General features: G+C 42.4%; 1 pseudogene; it reads right to left on the reverse strand.

Annotated features, from left to right (window-relative positions):
* Positions 1–5,447: 5,447 nt before the first annotated feature.
* Positions 5,448–23,505, reverse strand: part of LOC111950501 (rab5 GDP/GTP exchange factor-like) — a 33,396-nt pseudogene continuing 15,338 nt past the window's right edge.

Consider the following 23,505-nt stretch of genomic DNA (forward strand, 5'->3'; position numbering starts at 1 on the left):
TCTGTTGACTCCAACATGGCGGCTAATTTGACTCTTGTTCTGAGCACTGTCTCAGATTATTGCATGGTTTGCTTTTTCCGTAAAGTTTTTTTGAAATCTGACACAGCGGTTGCATTAAGGAGAGGTATATCTATAATTCCATGTGTATAACTTGTATTATCATCTACATTTATGATGAGTATTTCTGTTGAAACGATGTGGCTATGCACTATCACTGGATGTTTTTGGAACTAGTGAATGTAACGCACCAATGTAATTTCAGATTTTTTTATATAAATATTAACTTTATCAAACAAAACATGCATGTATTGTGTAACATGAAGTCCTATGAGTGTCATCTGATGAAGATCATCCAAGGTTAGTGATTAGTTTTAGCTATATTTCTGCTTTTTGTGACTGCTATCTTTCGCTGGAAAAATGGCTGTGCTTATTGTGGTTTGGTGTGACGTAACATAATCGTTTGTAGTGCTTCGCTGAAAAGCATATTTGAAATCGGACACTTTGGTGGGATTAACAACAAGATTACCTTTAAAATGGTATAAGACACATGTATGTCTGAGGAATTTTAATTATGAGATTTCTGTTTTTAGAATTTGGCGCCCTGCACTTTCACTGGCTGTTGTCATATCGATCCCGTTACCGGGATTGCAGCCATAAGAAGTTTTAAAGGAGTTCTCACATATGCTGAGCACTTGTTGGCTGCTTTTCCTTCACTCTGCAGTCCAACTCATCCCAAACCATCTCAATTGGGTTGAGGTCGGGTGATTGTGGAGGCCACGTCATCTGAAGCAGCACTCCATCACTCTCCTTCTTGGTCAAATAGCCCTTACAAATAGTCCTTGGGGTGTGTTGGGTCATTGTCTTGTTGAAAAACAAATTAAGTGCAAACCAGATGGGATGGCGTATTGCTGCAGAATGCTGTGGTAGCCATGCTGGTTAAGTGTGCCTTGAATTCTAAGTAAATCACAGACAGTGTCACCAACAAAGCACCATCACACCTCCTCCTCCATGCTTCACGGTGGGAATCACACACGCAGAGATCATCCGTTCACCTACTCTGCGTCTCACAAAGACACAGCGGTTGGAACCAAAAATCTCACATTTGTACTCATCAGACCAAAGTACTGATATCCACCAGCCTAATGTCCATTGCTCATGCTTCTTGGCCCAAGCAAGTCTCTTCTTCTTATTGGTGTCCTTTAGTAGTGCTTTCTTTGCAGCAATTCAACCATGAAGGCCTGATTCACGCAGTCTCCTCTGAAAAGTTGATGTTGAGATGAGTTATTTGAACTCTGTGAAGCATTTATTTCGGATGCAATTTCTGAAGCTGGTAACTCTAATGGACTTATCCTCCGTAGCAGAGGTAACTCTGGGTCTTCCTTTCCTGTGGTGGTCCTCATGAGAGCCAGTTTCATCATAGTGCTTGATGGTTTTTGCGACTGCACTTGAAGAAACGTTCAAAGTTCTTGAAATTTTCCAAATTGACTGAACTTCATGTCTTAAAGTAATGATGGACTGTCGTTTCTCTTTGCTTATTTGAGCTGTTCTTGCCATAATATGGACTTGGGCTTTTACCAAATAGTGCTATCTTCTGTATACCACCCCTACCTTGTCACAACACAACTGATTGGCTCAAATACATTAAGAAGGAAAGAAATTTCACAAATTAACAATGCACACCTGTTAATTGAAATGCATTCCAGGTGACTACCTCATGAAGCTGGTTGCGAGAATGCCAAGAGTGTGCAAAGCTGTCATCAAGGCAAAGGGAGGCTACTTTGAAGAATCTCAAATATAAAATAGATAGATTTTTTGGTTACTACATGATTCCATGAGTTATTTCATAGTTTGTCTTCACTATTATTCTACAATGTATAAAATAGTAAAAATAAAGAAAAACCCTTGAATGAGTAGGTGTGTCAAAACTTTTGACTGTTACTGTATATCAACTATGCCATGCTCAAACCTGTACTGAAATGTGGATTTTCCACTAAACATGCCTTATTCCGAAGCCTAATTTGAACCCGAGGGAGAAATTGACCCACATACTAAATACAGAACGCTTGGAGAGAAGTGGAGCTGCCTTCCGTGAATGTGGGGCAAAATTAATGAGCCATTTTTTATGTCCCCAGTGAACCTGAATAAAATGTAAGTCTTCCATTTAGGCTAGCCCCATCGAGACACCTCATCCCATTTTCTGGAGGATCCTCTGGTATCAAGCCTAGCTTCCTAGCTAACCACTGAGCCTTGATGAATAGGCATCCAAAGGCATGAATAAAGAAAGTACATTTTACATTTTCTCCCAAACATGTGATAGGGGAAAGCAATATGGTGGACACTTAGACACAATCTACATACAATCGTGACCCATCCAATTCTATTAAATGAGGAAAAGAGACCAGGAGAGATAAGAGCTACATAGCCATAGAAGGCTTCAGAGCAGCCACTTAGTTATGGTTTGAATCAAAGAATACATCTTAAAAGTGCAACCTAAGACACTAAACAATAATCCTTTTATGTCCAATTAGCTTTTTTAGTTACACTACAGCTTTTCTTCTTAGAAATTGGGTGTCAATTTCCAGCAGCAATTCTGAGGCTGAATGTAAAAGTTTAGCTTACTTCCACCATACCAATTTTATCTGTAGAAAGGATTCTCAGAATTGGGATATGGTTCCAAAGTAACCCACGACTGCTGTGCAGTGCCCCATTCTATCTGTACAACTCTGGTCAACAGTTTCACCACAAGATGTCAGTAGCAAGTCATTTGCAGCAGGCAATGAAGGATACTCTACATGATTTAGGCTAGATTTTAGTGTATTTATTGTTAACAAGCAAAATTTCCTGTAAATTTCCTGTACAGTACCAGTCAAAAGTTGATACACATACTCATTCAAGGGTTTTTCTTTATCTTTACTATTTTCGACACTGTAGAATAATAGTGAAGACATCAAAACTATGAAATAACACATATAGAATCATGTAGTAACCAAAAAAGTGTTAAACAAATCAAAATATATTTTATATTCTTTAAAGTAGCCACCCTTTGCCTCGATGACAGCTTTGCACACTCTTGACATTCTCTCAACCAGCTTCATGAGGAATGCTTTTCCAACTGTCTTGAAGGAGTTCTCACATATGCAAATTATAATCCCACTAAGCGCAAACCAGATGGGATTTTGAACAAGCAGAACATCAGCATTATGGGTGGAAATGGTGTGAGGGAGGGGGGAATAAAAAAACACTAGATTTGCGTTCCTGGGGTTTATTCATTGAACGGCAATTAAATACACACTGTAAAACAAGGCTATTCTTATAAATTACATTTCCATAATAAATAATGATGTGCCATTCAGTTTTAAAGTTGACAAATATACACATACTTGTTTACAAATCTTTTAGAGACTCAGCAGTCAGTCACAGTTGATTACAGTGTTAAAGTAGAGTACATATGTCTGTGTGACAGCAGAGTGAGTGATGTTGAAGTATTACAACCTGGGGCTTATTCAGGTGATTAAAATGTTCAATGGATTGCAGATAGAAAAGGCATGTAACTTGAGTCTTGGTCAAGCTTTAGGTTTCACAGTAAATACCATGCGGTAATCAAATTGAACTTTTAAGTGTTCTTTAAACATATACAAAATAATCTGCATTGATTTGAGTAGTTCACCTTACTGAACATTCCCCAGGTATCATCCATCTTTCACAATTACTTCTATGATGTACAACATGCCACAATCCATATCAGCAGTTCACTGGCATTTTGTACATAACACAGTAACTTGAGTCTTGGTCAAGCTTTAGGTTTCACAGTTTGTAACATGTACCACTCTATCTGAAGAATAACTAAATGTTAGGATGCCGTTCCCAGATCTGTTGCGAAATGGGAAAAAAAAGCATGAATAGTGTATTAAGTGGAAGTCCTCTATTTATCCTTCGTTTCATTCGGCTGGCATCCTCTTGAATATCTTATGAACATTTGAAATGTGATTATAATGAAATTACTTTGCCACATACTGTATATTAGCAAGCCTATGGATAAGTTCTCACATTTAGCTCAAGTAGTATCATTGCCTTGACTTCTATTTACAGCCAGAATTCTGTACCCTCAAACTCGCAAATCAAATTAGAAGTAGAACAGCAGTGCATCAAGGAATTCTTACAAACAATGAAACAGTGTTTGATCAAGTTAAACGGTGGTAGTGTAAATTGAGGAGTGTTATGGGCTCTGCCTATCCTCATGCCATATGGAGTTATTGTTAATCCAACCTTAACATGTTACAATGCAAACTGTTATCATTACACTGCCCACCAATAATATTGTTATTATCCCCCACTAATACATACTGTATGTAAAAGGAAGAAGAAATTCAATTTTAATGCATTGTTCATTTAGGGATATACATGATCATTTCCCTATTGTAGTGCACATTGTAGTTTGCTGCACCAGCAAACCAACACCCTGGTTCAACCCTTAAACAAAAATCATGCCCTGCGATTCCATGGTATCACAAGAAGTATTATTCTGCATTACTTTGCTTCATGGGCATACAACATGAGTAGAGGGCGGACGTTTTCGTGGTCAGATCACATCAGGAAAAACTAGGTCCAAACTTGAATATATACAGTGAGGGCTCTTGGCCCTACTGACACATAATTGCAATCTAAAATGAATGAGAGAAGTACCCTAATTCATACTTTCCTCTCAGTTAAGTGTGACGATTAAGCGCTCTATATTAGCATTCGAAATATTAGTTGAGACCACACATTGGGGCATACTCACATATAAGAACCCGCTTAAGACCTTTCGTTTAGGATGAAATGCATTCCTTTTTTCCCCTGTTGCGCACAATTAGACTGCAGACTGGTCCCTTGCTGGTGACTGAAGAAGGCTCGGAGCAAAGCACATGCAAACAGAGTATAGAATTCTGCAGAGTTCATACCACAAGGTGCAGGAGTCAGCATTTCCCAAATTCACCAGCAGCCATCTAAAAATAACATGCCTCTTTCCTCAGCACGACAAGGTGGAGAAGTTATCTTATGATATCAAGGTGTGCCATCTGTGTCAGTGCAGCAGGGATGTAGAGGAGTACAGATTAGGGCCCAATGCCAACTCAGGTCATCTGATCTGAAGAGGGCTAGTCTAAAAGGAGTATGTGTATGCAGGAACATTGTGAAGAATTGGTTCCATTAAAGGTCCCTTAACTCTTTTCCTCAAACTTAGTCCTTCCTTTTTATCTATTAATTAAGATCTGTGAATGCTTTTGGGAAAGGGTCTAGGGGCAAAATGGACAAAAGCCTACTTGGCTTACAGTGTGTGAGAATGTTTAAAACGGTAGCAGTATAGACACGAGGGGGCTGCCAATTCCTGAACCTCGCCATAGTAAAGAGCCAATGACGGCTCAAACCATTACAGAGAGGCGGGATCATTAGTTCAAGAAGCCCTCTTGCCACCCATTCTGGAGAGATATTACCCAGCAAACACCTGGGGCGTCAGTGGCAGCGGCAGCGGCAGCCGGTCGCTTTCCATGTTGTCCGAGTCGATGGCAGAGAGGGCAGGTGGGCGGATCTCCAACGGGTACTTCTCCAGGATTTCCTGCACCTCTCGCTCCACATTCTCCTGCCAGGTGAGTGACAGGTCACTCTGCATGCTCCGCGCCCCCTCCAGAACCCTTTCCTGCCGGCTCCCCAGGCCTGACAGGAGATCCAGATTCTGGTTGACCTGGGCCAGGGCGGGTATGGAAGCGGCAGTGTCTATCTGTGGCCAGCCACTGTCCGCCTCTGGCCTGCGAGGGGAGGCCTGGCCCGACATGTAGTGCTCAAAGTCCACAGGGTCCAAGTTGAGGGACTGGGCATCCAGTTTTTCAATGAAGGCAACTGCACAGCACTAAACAGAGAGAGGACACAGGAGGTGAGCTATGAACCAAATGAGTGTGTGCTTGGTTCTCATCAACTCGGTGTGGGCATGAGGGAGTGGTGTGAAGTGGCACAGAGACACGTACCAGGTTAGTGAAGTAGTATCCGTCCTCTCCAGTCATGAGCCTGCTGGGGTTGCAGAAGCGGGTGATGTACTGGATGTTGGATTGCAGGCGTGGTGGGTTGGCCTTCAGTACGATGTAGATTAGGGTGGGCAGGAAGTCGTCTGCCGAGGCTGGCTCACTTTTGGTGATCTTGATGGTGCTATAGATGTGCTTGCTGCAGCGCGTGATGCACGCTAGCTTGTCCCTTGGTACTCACTTGGAGTCCATCTCGATGACGTCTGTGATGCAACACACAATTCATAATCCTGTTCACAATCCTGAGATGTGAAAATGTTTCCTGTAGGTCAGATATTGTATGCTTTAAAATTGTATTGACTGCTGCTGCTGCTTTCTTGGCCAGGTCTCCCTTGCAAAAGACACTGTCTTAATGAGCTTTTCCTGGTTCAATAAAGGTTAAAAAACGAACAAAAAAGGCAACACACTGCAGAGTCCTCTGAACACTACCCATGATTTAAAGAGACATGTTTGGTTGAGTCCTAATGGGATCCTGTGTGACACCATCCATGACTCACCTGTTATGGCTTTGACCATGTTGTATGACACCGCTGGGATCTCCTCATCCACTGGCACACAGAGCATCTGAATGTCCACCCAGTGTAACGCCCTGTACAACCCACACGGTGGTGGGTGAGACAGTGACAAACACCCACAGTGACACAAAGGGTCATTACCACGCACATTGACAGATACGGGAGGATAATTGCATGCATGTCTGCCCACAGTGACAAACACCCCAATTCATAAACAATTTAATAAAACTGCCTGTCTTTCAGGCAGAAGATTGTAGTCCTTACCGTATCCTGTTCTGAGTGGCCAGGTCTTTCTTCTCATCGTCTGTGGTCTCGGGACAGAAGACGCTCTTAGGCGAGTCATAATGTACTTCTCCACCTCGTCCATCACTTGCTTCACACGCTCTGAAGAGCCTGGAAGGAAAACATTCCACATTAGGTTTAACTTTTGTCTTCATTACATCTAGCTCACACACACAGACACACACTTGAAGTCAGAAGTTTACATACACTTAGGTTGGAGTCATTAAAACTCGTTTTTCAACCACTCCACAAATTTCTTGTTAACAAACTATAGTTTTGGCAAGTCGGTTAGGACATCTACTTTGTGCATGACACAAGTCATTTTTCCAACAATTGTTTACAGACAGATCATTTCACTTATAATTCACTGTATCACAATTCCAGTGGGTCAGAAGTTTACATACACTAAGTTGATTGTGCCTTTAAACAGTGTGGAAAATTCCAGAAAATTATTGCATGGCTTTAGAAGCTTCTGTTAGGTTAATTGACATAATTTGAGTCAATTGGAGGTGTACCTGTGGATGTATTTCATGGCCTACCTTCAAACTCAGTGCCTCTTTGCTTGACATCATGAGAAAATCAAAAGAAATCAACCAAGACCTCAGAAAAAAATTGTAGACCTCCATAAGTCCTGTCTCTTATACACATCTAGATGTGTATAAGAGACAGATGTACTTTCATGCGAAAAGTGCAAATCAATCCCAGAACATCAGCAAAGGACCTTGTGAAGATGCTGGAGGAAACAGGTACAAAAGTATCTATATCCACAGTAAAATGAGTCCTATGTCGACACAACCTGGAAGGCCGCTCAGCAAGGAAGAAGCCACTGCTCTAAAACTGCCATAACAAAGCCAGACTACGGGTTGCAACTGCACATGGGGACAAAGATCGTACTTTTTGGAGAAATGTCCTCTGGTCTGATGAAACAAAAATAGAACTGTTTGGCCATAATGACCATCGTTATGTTTGGAGGATAAAGGGGGGCGCTTGCAAGCCGAAGAACACCATCCCAACCGTGAAGCACAGGGGTGGCAGCGTCATGTTGTGGGGGTGCTTTGCTGCAGGAGGGACTGGTGCACTTCACAAAATATATGGCTACATGAGGAAGGACAATTATGTGGATATATTGAAGCAACATCTCAAGACATCAGTCAGGAAGTTAAAGCTTGGTCGCAAATGGGTCTTCCAAATGGACAATGACCTCAAGCAAACTTCTAAAGTTGTGGCAAAATGGCTTAAGGACAACAAAGTCAAGGTATCGGAGTGGCCATCACAAGCCCTGACCTCAACTCTATAGAAAATTTGTGGGCAGAACTGAAAAAGCGTGTGCGAGCAAGGAGGCCTACAAACCTGACTCAGTTACACCAGCTCTGTCAGGAGGAATGGGACAAAATTCACCCAACTTATTGTGGGAAGCTTGTGGCTACCCAAAACATTTGACAGAAGTTAAACAATTTAAAAAGGCAATGCTACCAAATACTAATTGAGTGTATGTAAACTTCTGACCCACTGGGAATGTGATGAAAGAAATAAAAGCTGAAATAAATAATTCTCTACTCTTATTCTGACATTTCACATTCTTAAAATAAATTGGTGATCCTAACTGACCTAAAACAGGGAATTTTTACTGGAATTAAATGTCAGGAATTGTGAAAAACTGAGTTTAAATGTATTTGGCTAAGGTGTATGTAAACTTCCGACTTCAACTGTATGTGTAATATATATATATATACACACATACACACACACACACACAAATACAGTTTATTAGCTATATGCCTACTAAAAACACAAAAACTAAGTTTAAAATGGGAAGTTTGGTCTGAAGCCGTAATGCCGTAATGCCTACTTCACCCATGCTCTACCAAGGTTTTCCAGCACACAGCGTTGACCTACAGTAGCTATTGTACTTGCTTAGGATTCAAACCTTCTCAAACATCCTAATTCATACACTTTAGAGGAGGTGCTCCCACAATAATGTGATTTGTACCGCATACATACTAAATAAGTATTGCATGCTTTCCAACTCACACTGTGACATTATCCCATTCCACTACTGTTTCTAACTTTTATATGTACAATACCATCATGCTTGATTGAGTGAGCTTTTTTTGTTGTTGTTGTGGTACCTGCCTGTTCTTTGCTATTTAAAATTGTAATTTACTGAAACGTTTATTTGAGCAATATATGTTGAGAAAAATATGAACAGTACCAGTCAAGTTTGGACACACCTACTCATTCAAGGGTTTTCTTTATTTTTACAATTTTCTACATTGCAGAATAATAGTGAAGACATCAAAACTATGAAATAACACATATAGAATAATGTAGTAACCAAAAAAAAGTTTTAAACAAATTTAAAATATTTTATATTTGAGATTCTTCAAAGTAGCCTCCCTTTGCCTTGATGGCAGCTTTGCACACTCTTGGCATTCTCTCAACCAGCTTCATGAGGTAGTCACCTGGAATGCATTTCAATTGACAGGTGTGCCTTGTTAAAAGTTCATTTGTGGAATTTATTTCCTTCTTAATGCGTTTGAGACAATCAGTTGTGTTGTGACAAGGTAGGGTGGTATACAGAACATAGCCCTATTTGGTAAAAGACCAAGTCCATATTATGGCAAGAACAGCTCAAATAAGCATCGAGAAAACGACAGTTCATCATTACTTTTAAGACATGAAGGACAGTCCATCCAGAAAATGTAAAGTACAACCTGCATACGATGTTACAATGTTTGAAGTACAATAGACCAACATAGCTACTGTAGTCGGTCAAAGCTTTGTGCTGGAAAACCTTGGTAGAGCATTGGTGAAGTAGGTATTGTGGTGCTCATGTGCTCATTTCCTTTATTTTTTGGCTTCAGACCAATGTATACTTCTCACTTAAAATGTAGTTTGTGTTTAATTTTCATGGTTTCTACAACAGAAGGTGGTTTTCTGTGCATTATACAACATTTCCACATTTAAACCAAACGTTTTTGAACAACCAAAAATCTGTCATTGGCAGTGCTATGGTAAACTTTCAATTTGTCTTCTGCCAAAAGGTCTGGGCGTTAATGGCACAGTTGGTGTGCTTGCATAACTGCAAGGGTTGCTGGTTTAAACCCTGGTCTGCTGGCTGTTGCCCTCTAATAGCTCAAATCAGTTTTTGTAGAATTGACCATGGATAGTCAAAAGTAATTGTCTGCAGTTTTCAGAAGGTGAATAGCTCAATTGATTTAGACTAGGGTTGCAAAGGGAGGGTATATTACTGGAAACTTTATAGGTTTACCAGTAAACTACCAGAATTTTGGTAACCTTCAAGGTTTATAGACGGGTTGGTTGTTTAGCAACAAAACCTGACGTGCGCGCAACTATGGGGCAAAACAGATGGGGTTGGCTTAGATTGGTGACGAAATATAGTTTACATGTTGTTAACAATGTTTATTGAAAACAAAGAAATTTGCACAATGAGCACTTGTCTTTTAAATACATTGTTACAGTTGTTGGTTAGCTAGCTAACCAATTTGAGCCACATTAGCATAGATGTGGCATCAGTCAAAACATGATATGAAGAACAAGATGAAACGAGCCACTTACGATTCCCCACATAGCTAGCAACAATGACAAAAAGCTGACATCTGTCTATCTAGAATCACAAAACAAGGACTTCTGCCTCATTGAAGCGGGCAAATCTTTTGCGACAATCAGCTAATCCGTCTATTTGGAATTTTATAAAATTATATCTAGAGGCTTTTTGGGGTATTTCAGATTATTACAGGTGTCTGCAATTTTTTCTGGCCTTAAATATATGAAATAATTAAATAAGATGATTTTTAAATAAATATAAATGACAAAGCTGTAAAACATTATCCTGAATATAAACCATCAACTTATTAAACACCAATTGTATTCACTATGGGGGTTTCAGCATGTAATATCCTTAATTGTAACAATTTTTTCAAAACACACTTATTTAAATTTTACTATGCCAAAATGTATTTGCTGTAAATGTTTTGGCGTCTAACTGGTGGCAGTTGTGAAAAAGTCAATAGAGTTAAAGAGTTAATTGAAAACAATTGATTTGATWATTTTTTCATTAAACTATTAGGCTTTAATTTCAGGCTATTTTCTCTATCTACTAGAAACTCACGGACAATATGCACACAGCTATAAAAAACAACAACTACAATACAGTGCATTCGGAAAGTATTCAGACCCCTTGACTTTCTTCCACATTTTGTAACGTTACAAGTATAAATGACCAAAGTTACCATAGATTGCCATATAGTTTGTTAATTACCACATTTACAAAAGATCCCGGTAACTTTTGTAAATTACCAGTAGCTTTGCAACCCTAATTGCGACAGTCTTACATTGTAAAATATGACTCAACTCCCATTGAAAGCAAAGTTAAAGAAAACAGTTAAGTCATTATCTTTTAAAAGGTCGTATAGCTCAGCCATAGAGACTAAACAAAGATATCCCCATGTACACTAGAGCCGCATCTTTCTTGTGCTTTTTACAGCTTGTCTCTAGCCTAAAGCGGAGTTATGAATTGTTCTATGGCCAATATACCACGACAAAGGGCTGTTCTTATGCACGACGCAACGCAGAGTGCCTGGACACAGCCCTTAGCCGTGGTATATTGGTCATAATATTATATCAAACCCACGAGGTGCCTTGATGTTATAAACTGGTTACCAATGTAATTAGAGCAGTAAAAATGCATGTTGTCATACCCGTGGTATACGGTCTGATATACCACAGCTGTCAGTCAATCAGCATTCAGGGCTCAAACCACCCAGTTTATATAATCCTCCCGCCCCTAGAATAGCCCTGCATGGTGGCGTTATTGACAAATAGTGTGCCCAACACATGGGCTATTCCAGCATCCAGATCAGAGCTGTCAAGTACAATCAAGACTCTCAAATGGCATTGACGTTAGTTTCGCAATGTTGATCAGCGCACATTTGGATTAAAATGTCAAGAAGACAGGAGAGGGAGCGTACTGGAATTTATTCTGGATATTTGAAATAGCAATGCTTCTCTGGTGAGGTTTATGATTGTAGCGAGCGTGCATTTGCACACTGCAGTGCACAACAGAGGTGTTTTTTACATGTGCATTGGAGGTTTAATATAGCTAGCTAGCAATTTGTTTTCTCAGCTACAGTTTGAGTTGTGTATTGACTGGTCTCTTGGTTGATCTTGGTCGAGGAAATGTAGCTAGCTGCAGTGTTTGCCCTGTCTAAAACTAAAATGTGGCTAGCTCTTACCGTAGCTTGGACTATGGCGTAGCGAGATAGTGTTGGAAAGCCTATTGTATACATTGTAAAGTTTGGTGTTGGTTTTGAACTGATTTAGCGAGCTATCTATGTTTTGTGGAAGAATGTAGGACTGGCATTTGGATGTGAGCTAGCTAAAGTTAGCTAGTTTCTATGTGAAGGCCAGCTGTTGTTGTAGAGAACAATTGAACCAAACGTAGTCGCCCCCCACAATAAAATAGCACACAGAGTGAGGAACAGATGAGATATGGCAAACATATCAGACACCGACATGTCACATAATTAACACAAAGTTGAGGAGAAACTGGAAGAAAAAAATAAAAAAAATAAATCAGTTACATTACCAGCAAAAATATTGTAATCAGATTACAGATAGTGTTGAAAAACTGATTACTTATTGGATTACTTTTAAATTAAGAAAAGATCTATGCAAAAAAATTACATTGACATGTTTGTTTCCTCAATGACATTCAATTCAGCATTGAAAAAAGGCGCAAGTGTCACGCCCTGGCCTTAGTATTCTTTGTTTTCTTAATTATTTTGGTTAGGTCAGGGTGTGACATGGGGAATGTATGTGGTTTTTGTAGTGTCTAGGGTGGTTGTAAGGTTTAGGGGGTTTATTAGAGTAGTTGGGTTTATGTTTAGTATAGTAGTCTAGCTGTGTCTATGGTTGAGTGTAGGTATCTAGGAAAGTCTATGGTTGCCTGAATTGGTTCTCAATTAGAGACAGCTGGTTATTGTTGTCTCTGATTGGGAGCCATATTTAAGGCAACCATAGGCTTTAGCTGGTTGTGGGGAATTGTCTATGTTGAACGTAAGTAGTTTGTGTGTGCACTTGCGTTGGTAGCGTCACGGTCGTTTGTTGTTTTTGTATAGTTTGTATAAGTGTTTCGTTTCATGTTCATCTTTGTCGTAGTAAAATAAAAGAAGATGGCTTATTTTCCACATGCTGTGTTTTGGTCCGTCTCTCCCCCACACGATCGTGACAGAATTCCCCACCAACATCGGATCAAGCAGCGTGTGCAACAACAACAGGACCCACCTACACAGGACTATTGGAATTGGGAGGAAATTCTGGACCGCGAAGTACCAGGAGAATATAACCGCCCCAAAGCTGAGCTGGAGGCAGCGAAAGCAGAGAGGCGGAGATATGAGGAGGCAGCAAGGAAACAAGGCTGGAAGCCCGTAAGTCAAACCCAAAAATTTATTGGGGGGGGGGCTCTCGGGTAGTTTAGTTGGGTCAGTCGGGAGACGTGAGCCAACTCCTCCTGCTTACCGTAAGGAGCCGGTGAGGGCGGATTTGGAGGTGAGTGACGCAGAGACAGTAAAGGAGTTAATTAATGGAGAAATTGGAGGAGAGAGTTATGAGGGATGTACTGGTTTGGTGCATGAGGCACGGCATTCGTCCGAATGAACGTGTTGGTGAGTTAATGTCACCGGGAACAGCTCTCCATACTCGTCCTGAGGAGCGTGCTAGCCGTCTGGTTAAGACAGTGCCTACAGCACGCACAAAACCTCCTGTGCGTCTCCAGAGTCCTGTGCGTCCTGTTACTGCTCCTCGCACTAGCCCTGTGGTGTGTATTCCCAGCCCAGTACCACCAGTGCTGACACCACGCACCAGGCTTCCAGTGCGTCTCCAGAGCCCTGTTCCTCCTCCATGCACTCTCCCTGTGGTGCGTGTCTCCAGCCCAGTGCCTCCAGTCCCGGCACCACGCACCAAGCCTCCTGTGCGTCTCCAGAGCCCTGTACGCACTGATCCTTCTCCCCGCACTCGTCCTGAGGTGCGTGCCCTCAGCCCGGTACCACCAGTTCCGGTACCACGCACCAGTCCTATAGTGCGCCTTGAGAACTCAGTGTGCCCTGTCCCTGCTCCCCGCACTAGCCTTGAGGTGCGTGTCTCCAGTCCGGTACCACTAGTTCCGGTACCACGCACCAAGCCTCATGTGCGTCTCCAGAGCCCTGTACGCACTGTTCCTTCTCCCCGTACTCGCCCTGTTGTGCGTGCCCTCAGCCCGGTACCACACATCAGGCCTAATAGTACGCCTTGAGAGTCCAGTGTGCCTGTTGTTCCCCGCACTAGCCTGAAGGTGCGTGTCCTTAGCCCGGTACCTCCAGTTCCGGCGCCACGCACCATGCCTACAGTGCGTCTCAGCCGGCCAGAGTCTGCCGTCTGCCCAACGGCGCCTGAACTGCCCGTCTGCCCAACGGCGCCTGAACTGCCCGTCTGCCCAACGGCGCCTGAACTGCCCGTCTGCCAACGGCGCCTGAACTGCCCGTCTGCCAACGGCGCCTGAACTGCCCGTCTGCCAAGCGGCGCCTGAACTGCCCGTCTGCCAAGCGGCGCTGAACTGCCGTCTGCCCAACGCCGTCTGAACTGTCCGTCTGCCAAGCGCCGCTGAACTGCCCTGTCTGTATTGAGCCTGCAAAGCCGCCCGTCTGCCATGAGCCTGCAAAGCCGCCGTCTGCCATGAGCCTGCAGACCGCCCGCCGAGACAGGAGCCGCTAGAGCTTCCGCCAGACCGGAGCCGCAGAGCCTTCCGCCAGACCGGATCAGCCAGAGCCTTCCGCCAGACCGGATCAGCCAGAGCCTTCCGCCAGACCGGATCAGCCAGAGCTTCCGCCAGACCGGATCAGCCAGAGCCTTCCGCCAGACCGGATCAGCCAGAGCCTTCCGCCAGACCGGATCAGCCAGAGCCTTCGCCAGACCGGATCAGCCAGAGCCTTCCGCCAGACCGGATCAGCCAGAGCCTTCCGCCAGCCACCAGACCAGCCAGAGCCGTCAGCGAGCCATGACCAAGCCAGAGCCGTCAGCGAGCCATGACCAGCCAGAGCCGTCAGCGAGCCATGACAGCAGACGCAGCAGCATGACAGCCAGAGCCGTCAACCAGACAGGATCTGCCAGAGCCGTCAACCAGACAGGATCTGCCAGAGCCGTCAACCAGACAGGATCTGCCAGAGCCGTCAACCAGACAGGATCTGCCAGAGCCGTCAACCAGACAGGATCTGCCAGAGCCGTCAACCAGACAGGATCTGCCAGAGCCGCCAACCAGACAGGATCTGCCGAGCCGCCAACCAGACAGATCCGCTAGAGCCGTCAGCCAGGATCCGCCAGAGCCGTCATCCAGCCAGGATCCGTCCCTCAGTCCGGAGCTGCCGTCCCTCATTCCGGAGCTGCCCCTATCCGTGCTTGCCCCTTATCCCGGTGCTGCCCCTTAGTCCGGTGCTGCCCCTTAGTCCGGTGCTGCCCCTTAGTCCGGTGCTGGCCCTTAGTCCGGTGCTGCCCCTTAGTCCGGTGCTGCCCCTTAATCCAGTGGTTAATGTGGAGGGTGGCCATTTGGAAGGCTACGAAAGCGGTAGTGACTATGGTGGGGTGGGGACCAGTGCCGGAGCCGCCGCCGTGGACGGAGCCCACCCAGAACCTCCCTAGACTTTTTGCTGTGCGCCCGGAGTTCGCACCTTAAGGGGGGGTTATGTCACGCCCTGGCCTTAGTATTCTTTGTTTTCTTAATTATTTTTGTTAGGTCAGGGTGTGACATGGGAATGTATGTGGTTTTTGTATGTGTCTAGGGTGGTTGTAAGGTTTAGGGGGTTTATTAGAGTAGTTGGGTTTATGTTTAGTATAGTAGTCTAGCTGTGTCTATGGTTGAGTGTAGGTATCTAGGAAAGTCCATGGTTGCCTGAATTGGTCTCAATGAGAGACAGCTGGTTATTGTTGTCTCTGATTGGGAGCCATATTTAAGGCAACCATAGGCTTTAGCTGGTTGTGGGGAATTGTCTATGTTGAACGTAAGTAGTTTGTGTGTGCACTTGCGTTGGTAGCTTCACGGTCGTTTGTTGTTTTTGTATAGTTTGTATAAGTGTTTCGTTTCATGTTCATCTTCGTCGTAGTAAAATAAAAGAAGATGGCTTATTTTCCACATGCTGCGTTTTGGTCCGTCTCTCCCCCACACGATCGTGACAGCAAGTTTAAGTTAGTGCTGCCTGAGCGAGTCTGACCACAATTCAGGGAGCACTACGATGACACACCAAATGTATTTGATGAATCATTTTTGTCTTCTAATGCCTCTTAAGGGAAAGTAATCAGATTACATTACTGAGGTTGGGTAATTGAAAAGTTGTTACTGCTTACAAATTGACAGGTAACTACGAACTGTAACAGATTAAGAAAGTAACCTAACCATCACAGATCACACGGTATCTATTTCGTATCACAAGTCTAAAGGCCTGAAATCTACCAAACACGTTTCCCATATCAGTCAAAGAGGATCCAAAGATTAAGACTTTAGCCTTTGATATGGATGAAAGGACTTAGACTTATCAATGCTTTTTCCCCCCCCACACAGTGGGGGACAGTGGGGGAACACATTTCTGTTTGTTGGCAATGTCAGTTCTTGCAAATTTTTTACAAATACTTACTTTCATGTTTGCTAGCTGGACAGGCAAATGCCGCTGAGTACTGTAAACTGTAAACCAATCAAAAACGTGTGTACTATCGCTGTTTATCATGTCTGCCAATCACGTTATCGGTGTCTCAGGTAGCAGACACAGGACTGACAAACTGCTCAGGTAAAGGCTTTAAAAAAAAAAGAAGTTTTTATAAAAATATTTTTTTATAGAAATGCGATACCATCAATGCAAGCTGTAAAATGACTCCCGACAGCAACCTTTGTAATGTAGATAGCTATTTACAACAAGTAGATCTGTTGCTAGTTGCTAGCAGGAGCAGATGGCATTATCGCTAGCTAGCATGTCATTCCAGGACAAGGAGCATTTTGGTTTTCAATTTATTCCAAGTAATAATTGAAGACTACAAAAATCTATAGGACAAGTAGTGTAAAACTAATACAGTCATCAAGGCAGGACCCAATATCACACTGACAAATAACAAATGCTACATTATCCATGTCAATAGTTGGAGTAGGATGATAAGCAGAGCACCCTGCCTCAGACTGTTCATTTCCTAGCTCACAAACTACAGTCCTTTGCTGTGATGATTTATTTGATTAATTCTGGTCTCTCACGATCAATTCAGCTCTCCTGTGACCTGCTCCCAGATATCAACCAAGTGCTATTTACCAAGCATGGGCTGATTCACTCACCTGTGAGGAGAACCGTCCTACTGCAGTCACTACTTAGACATTGAGACCACATATGTATTTGCCTGTTGTCTTTTCTGGATTTTGTCTTACACAGTCCAGTGCATTTTAGAGTTGAAGAACACTATTACAGATACACATTCTTGTTTGAGCATCTTTATTCATCATTGTCTCTCACTTATCTTCCATGGACTATTCACCAAGTCCTACAGTTTGAATTAGCCCTGCCGTCACTATTTAGACCACATATGCATTTGCCTATCTTTTCTTTGTGGGTTTTTGTCTTAGTCTAGTCAGGGCGGCAGGGAATCTACGGTTAAGAACGCTGAAACGTACAAAATGGAAAAGATGTCTCACACTCAGTCATAGATAGAATAATTAATGGATTTTCAAGATTTTGGCAGTGTTTACTTTTAGGTTAGTAGGAAAGTTAATCATTTAAAACCATATAAATATACTCACATTCACTGAACATTTAGTATTTGAAACTCAAAACATTCATTTCCCAACTGATYTTTGCATAATCCTACAGGCTCTATCATTCTCCAAACCTTATATTCCAATGCATCCAGCATTATGCACGCCTCCCATGGAATTGGGCAGCTGCTATTTGAAAACTCATCTGGTTTAGAAATCAAACTCTGGTTATCTTATTGCTTAGCACATTGTATTGCAATGAATGCTATATGTGTAAACTATGCCATATGTATTGGCTAATATACATCTGCAGCTGTCGTTTTTAAACCTCTATTCTAGCATACGACACAGACTTCTATCTACATGATTTTATTTGGGTTTCTATGCAAAGTATAGGATTGAATGTTTCATTAAGCCTGCAGCTAGATACTTTAAATTAGACATAATCAGGCCAAAACATGATTCAACAATGGAACTCAGAGATAAAGCTAATGAAACACAAATTTACAGTAGCTGGCTAGGATATTCTAACATTGGCCAGCTTTCAATAAATTGCCTAAATGGTCAACAGAGTTACCTCTTCTGTGCACTCGAAAACAGATTTTGATCATATTTCAGTCTGGGAGCTAGCTATATCTGTTCCTCTTCATCAGATAACAGCTCACGTTTTCATCATAAATAGAAGCAGGCCATTGGCTACCTTCATCACAAGGGGTATGTACGGGAGTTCTGATTGGTTCCAAGTTTAGTAGTTTGACAAATTTGCCTGAGCGGCCGAGTTTCGAAATATACCTTTTTATGAGAAAATGTGCAAGAATTCAAGGTGCCAACAAATTTTATTGTCATCATAAGAATGTTTTACTATCATATCCCCCCCAAAATCTGCTCCTCCCAACGGGATTTGATCAACTAAACATTTTAAAGCTTTGGCCCACCACCTAAGAGTGTTGGCAGTCAATCTCGTGTTCACGCAGCAAAAATCTTGGAAGTCGTCAGCCACTCAGCCTTGTTAAAATACTCCAAGCCAGAAGGTGGCAGTAGCGTTGCTTGGCAATGCATATATCCGTGCGTATTGCTTATGGTCTACATTCCAAGCTATCCGCGCTAATGTTGCTTTTTTGTAGAAAGCCCTTGATGATACTAGCCAGATGACCACAGCGAGATAACTACCTAGCAAGATGACGTAGAAACAATTTCATTCACTTTCCATAATCACATATTGCCAGTGCAGCCCATAGCAAAATGTTGTTCTAGCTAGCTAACGTTAGAATACTCACTAGCTAGCACAACAAAGCTAGCTAAGGACACTGCACTAACTTGGCAGCTAACACAGGCAGCTGTTTCATGGAAATTGTATTATAATGTCAATACTAGCTACAGTGGTGGAGCTACAGCTTGGAGGAAGTATTTAGTGTTGTGTGCATTGCGTCTGTGCACTTAGCTAGCTACCATCCCATACATTGCATATGAAGTTTGACTTGCTCATCCGTGGATGTACGGAAAAAATACCCAATTTTTTTGTTGGCTTTCCCACGTGGGGGTTCGTGCTCTCCAATTGGCTCAAAGTGAAGTTGTTCGCTACTGCCAAACATTGCGATTTTACAAGTAGAATCGGTAGGTTCGTCGTTACTGGGTCAGCATGCAGCAGTTACCGCTTTTGTTCTAGCAAGAGAAGGAATGGCCTCCCACTGCAATAAGTACTTATCAGCAGTGAGATTCTCTGTTAATTTCATGCTTAAGCCTTCGAAAAGACCAACAGGACACTATTGTGCAGTAGAATACACTATACTCTGTTATTTTGAAACCACACATTGGGACACAATTTTTTGTGAATCTTGTAAATGCATTGTATTTATATTTTTGTGGTGCATTTTGTTACGTACACTGATTCCTTTATGGCAGATTGAGTCATGTTTGAACCCACCTTTAAAATTGGTCATGAGGCGGTCGGACATGTTCTGGTAGAAGTCTTGGACACACTCAGACAGCTCATCAGCACCTAAGTCCTGAGAGATCAGAGGTCATCCCAGGTATTTGTCATTGAATGTCAATGTCTGGTCAACAGGAGAGGAACTACATACCAAAATTGCATGTTCCAGATAAAATGTGATAGCTTGAAATAACTTTTCAATCTTAACATAACAGCTCTGTTTGTCTGTTTATATAATTGCATTCCTTTTCTACAACAGATATACCATAGACAAAACGGCTTTAAACTGACACGGTTCTGTAAAGCCAAGTACAACAGACCTACTGATCTATCCAATAAAAGCAAACGTTTCCAAACAAGAGAGAGCCTTGGAGTGTTTTGCCATATAAAACAGCAATATTCCATTACAAAACATACACATAAAAGCTATTCTTTCAGCTTAGTTTTTCAAGGCTGACCTTTGTTGAAAGAACAGAAATATCTACACACTGCTGCATATGCTCCCATTCAGTTTATTAAGTTTCAGCTGGACGAAGATCTTTTGGTCAAAAAGTTGCAACATAAATGTTACACACAAGCACAAATTGTGCAGGTATTTCTCTCCTTTCAGATTATACAGTACCAGTCAAAAGTTGACACACCTACCCATTCCACTTTTTTTTTACAATTTTCTACATTGTAGAATAATAGTGAAGACATCCAAACTATGAAATAACACATATGGAATCATGTAGTAACCAAAATAATGTTCTATATTTGAGATTCTTCAAAGTAGCCACCCTTTGCCTTGATGACAGCTTTGCACACTCTTGGCATTCTCTCAACCAGCTTCATGAGGTAGTCACCTGGAATGAATTTCAATTGACAGGTGTCCCTTGTTAAAAAGTTCATTTGTGGAATTTCTTTCTTTAATGAGTTTGAGCCAATCTGTTGTGTTGTGACAAGGTAGGGTGGTATACAGAAGATACCAAATAGGGCTAAGGCCCAAGTCCATATTATGGCAAGAACAGCTCAAATAAGCAAAGAGAAATGACAGTCCATCATTACTTTAAGACATGAAGGTCAGTCAATCTGGAAAATGTCAAGAACTTTGAATGTTTCTTCAAGTGCAGTTGCAAAAACCATCAAACACTATGATGAAACTGGCTCTCATGAGGACCACTACAGGTAAGGAAGACCCAGAGTTAGCTCTGATGCAGAGGATAAGTTCATTAGAGTTACCAGCCTCAGAAATTGCAGCCCAAATAAATGCTTCAGAGTTCAAGTAACAGACCCATCTCAACAGCAACTGTTCAGAGGAGACTGCGTGAAATCAGGCCTTTATGGTCAAATTGCTGAATAAAAAAATTATTAAAAAATCACTAGTAAAAGGACACCAATAATAAGAAGAGACTTACTTGGGCCAAGAAACACGAGCAATGGATATTAGGCCGGTGGAAATCTGTCCTTTGGTCTGATGAGTCCAAATTTGAGATTTTTGGTTCCAACTGCCGTGTCTTTGTGAGACGCAGAGTAGGTGAATGGATGATCTCTGCATGTGTGCTTCCCACCGTGAAGCATGGAGGAGGTGTGATGGTGTGGGAGTGCTTTACTGCTGACACCGTCTGATTTATTTAGAGGCACACTTAACCATCATGGCTACCACAGCAATATGCCATCCCATCTGGTTTGCGCTTAGTTTTTCAACAGGACAATGACCCAACACACCTCCAGGCTGTGTAAGGGCTATTTGACCCAACACAGTCTCACATTAAATTCGCGCATATACAGTGGGGAGACCAGTATTTGATACACTGACAATTTTGCAGGTTTTCCTACTTCAAAGCATGTAGAGGTCTGTAATTTTTATCATAGGTACATTCAACTGTGAGAGAAGGAATCTAAAACAAAAATCCAAAAATCACATTGTATGATTTTTAGTATTTTTGCATTTTATTGCATGACATAGTATTTGATACATCAGAAAAGCAGAACTTAATTTTTGGTACAGAAACCTTTGTTTGCAATTACAGAGATCATACGTTTCCTGTAGTTCTTGACCAGGTTGCACACACTGCAGCAGGGATTTTGGCCCACTCCTCCCACAGCACTTCTCCAGATCCTTCAGGTTTCGGGGCTGTCGCTGGGCAATACGGACTTTCGGCTCCCTCCAAAGATTTTCTATTGGGTTCAGGTCTGGAGACTGGCTAGGCCACCCAGGACCTTGAGATGCTTCTTACGGAGCCATCCTTAGTTGCCCTGGCTGTGTGTTTCGGGTCGTTGTCCTGCTGGAAGACCCAGCCACGACCATCTTCAATGCTCTTACTGAGGGAAGGAGGTGTTGGTCAAGATCTCGCGATACAGGGCCCATCCATCCTCCCCTCAATACGGTGCAGTCGTCCTGTCCCCTTTGCAGAAAAGCTCCCCAAGAATGATGTTTCCACCTCCATGCTTCACGGTTGGGATGGTGTTCTTGGGTTGTACTCATCCTTCTATTCCTCCAACACGGCGAGTGGAGTTTAGAGCAAAAAGCTCTATTTTTGTCTCTCAGACCACATGACCTTCTCCCATTCCTCCTCTGGATCATCCAGATGGTCATTGGCAAACTTCAGACGGGCCTGGACATGCGCTGGCTTGAGCAGGGGGACCTTGCGTGCGCTGCAGGATTTAATCCATGACGGCGTAGTGTGTTACTAATGGTTTTCTTTGAGACTGTGGTCCCAGCTCTCTTCAGGTTATGACCAGGTCCTGCCGTGTAGTTCTGGCTGATCCCTCACATTCCTCATGATCCTTGATGCCCCACGAGGTGAGATTTTGCATGGAGCCCCAGACCGAGGGTGATTGACCGTCATCTTGAACTTCTTCCATTTTCTAATAATTGTGCCAACAGTTGTTGCCTTCTCACCAAGCTGCTTGGCTATTGTCCTGTAGCCCATCCCACCACCTTGTACAGGTCTACAATTTATCCCTGATGTCCTTACACAGCTCTCTGGTCTTGGCCATTGTGGAGAGGTTGGAGTCTGTTTGATTGAGTGTGTGGACAGTGTTCTTTATACGACGAGTTCAAACACGGTGCAGTTAATACAGGTAATGAGTGGAGAACAGGAGGGCTTATTAAAGAAAAACTAACAGGTCTGTGAGAGCCGGAATTCTTACTGGTTGGTAGGTGATCAAATACTTATGTCATGCAATAAAATGCAAATTAATTACTTAAAAATCATACAATGTGATTTTCTGGATTTTTGTTTTAGATTCCGTCTCTCACAGTTGAGTGTACCTATGATAAAAATGACAGACCTCACATGCTTTGTAAGTAGGAAAACCTGCAATCGGCCGTGTATCAAATACTTGTTCTCCCCACTGTATGTACAAAATGTATTTCAGCAGATTTCGTGCGTTTTTGTGCGTTTTCGTCTGGCTTCGTGAGAAAAGACACGAATTTTGTGCTTCTTAATTCGTGCGAAAAGACACATTTAACCAGTAGGCTACACAAGCCTTTGCAACAACCTATAGACGCGATAATTTGTTTCATTTTTTTTCTTAATGCTAATTCAACGTCATGAATATACAGAAATTTGTCTTTGTTAACCATGTTTTAAATGTGTCGTTGTATGCCTATATGTACTGTTTTAGACTTGCTGAACAGAATTTTTGAGAAAAGACGCATTTACGTGCGACTTAATTCGTGGAATATTGTTTTATTAATGCCAATGCTGTTTTCTGTGCTGATTTCGCTTATACTTTGGATACTTGCACTTGTAATCAGAACGCCTTTTTGTCATGTAGGCAACCATACACGATTTTCTTCCTTTACATTTACATTAAGTCATTTAGCAGACGCTCTTATCCAGAGCGACTTACAAATTGGTGCATTCACCTTATGATCCAGTGGACAACCACTTCATAACCATTCCTATTTCGTGGAGCCTAAATTACCCATTTTTTTCATAATGCATGTATTACATGTTA

Source organism: Salvelinus sp. IW2-2015, linkage group LG23 (assembly GCF_002910315.2).
Source record: "Salvelinus sp. IW2-2015 linkage group LG23, ASM291031v2, whole genome shotgun sequence".
NCBI lineage: Eukaryota > Metazoa > Chordata > Actinopteri > Salmoniformes > Salmonidae > Salvelinus > Salvelinus sp. IW2-2015.